This window comes from Carcharodon carcharias, chromosome 3 (genome assembly GCF_017639515.1).
Source record: "Carcharodon carcharias isolate sCarCar2 chromosome 3, sCarCar2.pri, whole genome shotgun sequence".
Taxonomy (NCBI): domain Eukaryota; kingdom Metazoa; phylum Chordata; class Chondrichthyes; order Lamniformes; family Lamnidae; genus Carcharodon; species Carcharodon carcharias.
This window is the reverse complement of record NC_054469.1, coordinates 14,343,158-14,350,156: the sequence shown is the minus strand read 5'-3', so window position 1 is coordinate 14,350,156 and position 6,999 is coordinate 14,343,158.

Here is a 6,999-nt window from a genome sequence, read left to right as displayed (position 1 = left end):
TAAGCAGCACCTTCCAAACCCACAACCACTACCATCTAGAAGGACAAGGGCAGCAGATACATGGGAACACAACCACCTGGATGTTCCCCTCCAAGTCACTCATCATCCTGGCGTGGAAATATATCGCCGTTCCTTCACTGTCGCTGGGTCAAAATCCTGGAACTCCCTCCCTAACAGCACTGTGGGTGTACCTACACCACATGGACTGCAGCGGTTCAAGAAGGCAGCTCACCACCACCTTCTCAAGGGCAACTAGGGATAGGCAATAAATGCTGGGCCAAGCCAGCTTCCTGTGAATGAATTTTTTAAAATTTTTGTCAGATATGGATTCCTCTGACCAACCATGTAGCACTTGAAATAGGACTGGGTCCCGACAAGCCCATATCCCATTAATGAATTTTTGTTTTACATTACCCTTGAACAGAGTGGCTTGCTTGGCCATTTCAGAGGGCAGTTAAGAGTTGCTGTGGCTCTGGAGTCACATGTAGGCCAGATCGGGTAAGGATGGCAGATTTCCTTCTCTAAAGGACATTAGTGAACCAGATGGGTTTTTCTGACAATCGGTGAAAATTTCATGGTCACCGTTACTGAGACGAACTTTATATTCTAGATTTTATAAATTAATTGAATTTAAATTCCGCCAGTTGTCGTGGTGGAAGTTGAACCCATATCCCCAGAGGGTTACTCTGGGTCTCTGGATTACAAGTCCGGTGATATCATCAATACGCCACTATCTCCCCTGTGAGCTTTCTCCACAAATGGAAGGATTTTGAAGAAACTTTTTTTGTTCAGTCACAGAATATGGCTTTTTTTGGCAAGGCCAGCATTTATTGCCCATTCTTAGTTGCCCTTAAGAAGGTGGTGGTGAGCTGCCTTCTTGAACTGCTGCAGTCCATGTGGTGTAGGTACACCCACGGTGCTGTTAGGGAGGGTGTTCCAGGATTTTGACCCAGCGACAGTAAAGGAACAGCGATATATTTCCAAGTCAGGATGGTGAGCGACATGGAGGGGAACTTCCAGATGGTGATGTTCCCACGTATCTGCTGCCCTTGTCCTTCTAAATGGTAGCAGTCCTGGGTTTGGAAGATGCTGCCTAAGAAGCTTTGTAGAGTTCCTGCAGTGCATCTTGTAGATGATACACACTGCTGCTACTGTGTGTTGATGGTGGAGGGAATGAATGTTTGTGGATGGGGTGCTTATCAAGTGTGCTGTTTTGTCCTGGATGGTGTCAAGCTTCTTGAGTGTTATGGGAGCTGCACTGATCCAGGCAAATGGAGAGTATTCAATCACACTCCTGACTTGTGCCTTGCAGATGATGGACAGGCTTTGGGGAGTCAGGAGGTAGGTTACTCGCCACAGGATTCCTAGCCCCTGAACTGCTCTTGTAGCCAAAGTATTTATATAGCTAGTCCAGTTCAGTTTCTGGTCAATGGTAACCCCCAGGATGTTAATAATGGGAGATTCAGCGATGGTAGTGCCATTGAATGTCAAGGGGCGATGGTTAGATTCTCTCCTGCTGGAGATGGTCATTGACCTAGCACTTGTGTGGCGTGAATGTTACTTGTCATTTGTCAGCTCAAGCCTGGGTATTGTCCAGGTCTTGTAGCATTTGGACATGGACTGCTTCAGTTTCTGAGGAGTCACGCATGGTGAGCAAAAAGCAGGTCAAATCCAACCTGGCGAATTACCGCCCCATCAGTATACTCTGGATCATCAGTAAAGTATTGGAAGGGGTCATCAACAGTGCTATCAAGCGACACTTGCTTAGCAATAATCTGCTCACTGACGCCCAGTTTGGGTTCCATCAGGGTCACTCAGCTCCTGACCTCATTACAGCCTTGGTTCAAACATGGATAAAAGAGCTGAACTCCCGAGGTGAGGTGAGTGTGACTGCCCTTGACATCAAGGCAGCATTTGACCGAGTGTGACATCAAGGAGCCCTAGCAAAACTGGAGTCAATGGGAATCAGGGGGAAAACGCTCCACTGATTGGAGTCATACCTAGCACAAAAGAAGATGATTGTGCTTCTTGGAGGTCAATCATCTCAGCTCCAGGACATCACTGCAGGAGTTCCTCCAGGTAGTGTCCTCGGCCCAACTATCTTCAGCTGCTTCATCAATGGCCTTTCTTCCATCATAAGGTCAGAAGTGGGGATGTTCGCTGATGATTGCACAATGTTCAGCACCACTTGTGACTCCTCAGATACTGAAGCAGTCCACATCCAAATGCAGCAAGACCTGGACAATATCCAGGCTTGGGCTGACAAGTGGCAAGTAACATTCACACCACACAGGTATCAGGCAATGACCATTCCCAACAAGACAGAATCTAACCATCGCCCCTTGATCTTCGATGGCATTACTATCACTGAATCCACCACTATCAACATCCTAGGGGTTACCATTGACCAGAAACTGAACTGGAGTAGCCATATAAATAATGTGGCTACAAATGCAGGTCAGAGGCTAGGAATCATGCGATGAGTAGCTCACCTCCTGACTCCCCAAAGCCTGTCCACAATCTACAAGGCACAAGTCAGGTGTGTGACGGAATACTCCCCACTTGCCTGGATGAGCGCAGCTCTCACAACACTCAAGGAGCTTGACACCATCCAGGACAAAGCAGCCCGCTTGATTGGCACCACATCCACAAACGTTCACTGCCTCCACCACTGATGCACAGTAGCAGCAGTGTGTACCATCTACAAGATGCACTGCAGCAATACAGCAAGGCTCATTAGACAGCATCTTCCAAACACATGACCACTACCATGTAGAAGGACAAGGGCAGCAGATAGATGGGAACACCACCACCTGGAAGTTCCCCTCCAGGTCATTCACCATCCTGACTTGGAAATATATCGCAGTTCCTTCACTGTCGCTGGGTCAAAATCCTGGAACTCCCTCCCTAACAGCACTGTGGGTGTAACTATACCACATGGACTGCAGCGGTTCAAGAAGGCAACTCATCACCAACTTCTCAAGGGCAACTAGGGATGGGCAATAAATGCTGGCCCAGCCAGCGAAGACCACATCCCGAGAATAAATTTTAAAAATCAAGTGCCTTCGGCCATTTCTTGATATCATGTGGAGTGAATCGAATTGGCTGAAGACCCTCTGAGGGGTGGTTAAGAATGAATCACATTGCTGTGCATCTGAATTCACATGTAGGCCAAACCCGGCTAACAACTGATGGGACCTTTCTGGGGTAGACTGGCCGACACCTCCCTTATTATCAGGGGACATCGCTATTTGGCTTTAGTGACCAGTATCCATCTGATTGGACATGCCCCCAACTGCAATTTTCCTTTCAGCACAGGGGGTGCTGTTGGTCTGAAAAGAAAGGGATGTCTCCCAATTTAACAGCGCCTTTCAGGGCCTTAGGACATCTCAAAAGCTCTTAACAGCCAATCAGTGACGTTTGAAGAAGGAGAGAGATGGTGGAGAGGTTCAGGGAGTGAATTCCAGAGCTTAGAGCCACGACAGCTGAAGGCACAGCCAATGGTGGAGCAAAGAAAATCAAGGATGCTCAGAAGGCCAGATTTAGAGATAATGCTGATCCAGTCCTACTGCGGGCACAGGACTAGCTTTGCCCCAACATCAAGGTCCTGAAGCCGCTGCCCCCGCCCCCCCCACCCCCCCATAAAATTCAGGCCTATATAAAAACAACTTGTTGTTATTAAAGGTGCTATATAAATCCAAATCGTTTGCTGTCATCGATACCTTAGCCCACAAAAACCTATCAGAGGTGGTACAGGCTGTACACTCCTACTGAGTCCCTTCAACCAGAGCTGAACTGGTAGCACAAATAGAAATAAATAAGTGCGACCTGAGAGCCATTACAGAGACATGGCTACAGGATGACAGATTGAGACCTGAATGTTGACGGGTGCGTGACATTTAGGAAGGACAGGAAGTTAGGAAAAGGTGGAGGTGTGGCTCTGTTAATTAATGAAGGCATTAGCACATTAGCGAGGGATGACCTAAGTCCAGGAAACCAGGATGTAGAAACGGTTTGGGTTGAGGTGAGAAATGATAAAGGCAAGAAGGTACTTGTGGAAGTGGTGTACAGGTCCCCTAATTGTAACTACTCAGTAGGACAGAGTATAAAAGAAGAGATAATGGGAGCTTGTCAGAAAGTTACAGCGATAATCAAGGAGGCTATTAATCTGCATATAGACTGGAAAAATCAGATGGGCAAAGGTAGCCTGGATGAGGCATTCATAGAATGTTTTCAGGATAATTTCTTAGAACAGCAGATTCTGAAGCCAACCAGAGAGCAGGATATAGTAGATCTGGTATTGAGCAACGAGATAGGATTAATGGATAACCTCTTAGTGAAGGTACCCTTAGGTAGCAGCGATCATAATATGATTGAATTTTACATTCAGTTTGAGGGAGAGAAGAGTGGGTCCGAGTATTTTAAACTTAAATAAAGGCAATTATGAGAACATGAAAGCAGAGCTAGCTAAAGTGAACTGGCAAATGAGGTTAATGGATAGGTCCATATAGACGCAGTGGCAGACACTTAAAGGGATATTTTAGAATGCACAGAACATATACATTCCAATGAGAAAGAAACATTCCCAGGGGAGCGTCCACCATCCGTGGTTAATTAAAAAAGTTAAAGACAGTATCAAACTTAAAGAAGTAGCATATAATTACGCAAAGATGGGTGGCAGGTCAGAAGATTGGACAGAATATAAAGAACAGCAAAGAATGACAAAAGATTAATAAGGTGTGCAAAATTAGAGTACGAGAGGAAGCTAACTTGAAATATAAAGGGATAGTAAGTGTTTCTATAGATTTTTAAATAAGAAAAGTTTAAAAAAGCAAGCGTTAGTCCTGTCGAAAGTGAGGGTGGAATTTTCAGATAAAAGCAAAAAAACTGCGGATGCTGTTGAAGAGTCATACGGACTCGAAACGTTAACTGTGCTCCTCTCCGCAGATGCTGCCAGACCTGCTGAGCTTCTCCGGGTATTTTTGTTTTTGTTGTGGAATTTTCAGTGCTGGCTGGCATGAGTGAACAATATAGTGAGAAAGCCAAAATTCGGTTTCACGATATGAACCCAGTTTGCAATCGTCTGCTCTGCCCACCAGCGGCGGACTGCACTTCCTTTTGTCGGATGTCGAGTACCTCAATGGGTATAATCTGGTGGGATGGGCATATCACTATAAGCCCATCCCACCAGAATTACCCCCCCTCCTCTTCCCACGCTGGATCATCCGAGGCATGATTGCACACTGACATGTTTTGCAATGGTATATATAAGGCGTGCACTTGGTGGACTGCTCTTTAAGCGGAACTCAGAGGCGAGTGCAGAGTAATGTTGCACAAAGCTCACAAAGCCTGTTGGATTTCAAGGTTGAGGTGAGTTGGGGTGGGGGGGCAAAGGCTACCCTGCATCTGAAGATAGTGCACAAGTACATGCGGGGTGTGGGGGAGGGAAGTGGCCACACATTAGGGAAACCTTGTATAAAGTGACCATTCCTCTGCAGCTGAGACAGTTCAGGCACAGCTACGTTGACATGCTTGGAGTGGGCCTCTAGCTTCTCTGCCCACTCATTCAATGAAGAGGCATCAAAGTGCCACCTAGTGCTCCAGAGATTTTTACCCCTCGGGCACAGACTGCAAACTAATGAGCATTTTGGTGGACTGCAGAACAGTTGGACAGCTGGGTGTATTGTACAATCTCATTGTGGAAGCTGGCAGTGGAGCAGTCACTGGTGGAGGGGCTCTCAGTCCCTTGCAACGTCAGCAACCCGGTTTGGACCAGTCTCCTCCATGGTTCAGGCTAACAGTGTAGTCTTGCAGTGTGAGTTAGGAGAATGCCTGTGCCTGAGCTGAGAGCACAGCCTGCAGTCCAATGGGCAAAGCTGCTGCCAATCGGTCAGGTGGAGGAGGGTGGGGCTTTGGGCAGTCATGCAGTGCACTAAAATCTGGCCATCTAAGTGGTGGCCAACACTCTCCGAAATGCATTAAGGAGTCTTCAGTCTTAACCAAGAGAGGTTGTTAGTACACCCAAGCTAATGCATGCATCTCTCTTTTTCATCCTGCAGGAGGAGTACATCAGGAGCATGGAGCCTAGTGAACTAGCTGTATGCCTCGTGGAGTGCAGAGAGCGGAGACAGAAAAGAAGAGAGCAATGGAGGTGCCTGGCTAGGCAGAGGGAGGAGCAGCACCCTCAGGAAGAAGGGATTGTTGGGGCTCCCGCACACACTGCTGAAGAGTGTGCACGACTCCTACATCCTCAGTCGGTCACAGAACCCTGACACCTTCCAGGGGCCACAGAGGCTGCAGGGGTGGCTCCTCGGGGAGAAGGGCTATCTGCAGAGGACGTGGCTGATAACACGCATGCAGCAACCTCAGACTTCAGTAGTGTGACGGTATAATGAGGCTCATGCTGCAACTCGTAACTTGGTGGATCAGACCATCGAGATGCTGAAAATGAGGTTCCAGTGCCTGGATCAATCTGGTGGAGCCCTGCAATATAGTTCACAGAGGATGTCACACATCGTCGTCGTCTGCTGCCCCCTTTACAACCTGGCATTGCAACAGGAAGAGGAGCTGGCTGAGGAGGAGATGGAAGAGCTAGAGGTCCTGAGGAGGATATCGATGGGGATGAGGAGGTCCTCAAAGGTGATGATGACAGCATTGAGGCCCTCGCACTGGCCAGATGAGGCAGGCATGCTCAGGAAGCCCTCATAGCTGGTAGATTTGTGGAAGATGATGACGAGATGTAGTGAGGAGACACCATAGATCCTCACGTTGCATCTATGAACGTTTGACTCCAGTCTGGCAGAAGCAGCCCACATTCCCTCTGTGATAAGGCTCCTGTAATGGAGACACAGTGAAGGCCCTAATGGTCACTCGGTTGCAGGAGGATGATGATGACATGCAGCTCTTCACGTGGTCTCTGAGAATGTCTGACTTCTGTTTGGCTGAGGGTAGTTCACTTGCGCTCTGTGATCAGGGTCATATCATGGAGACGCAGCCATG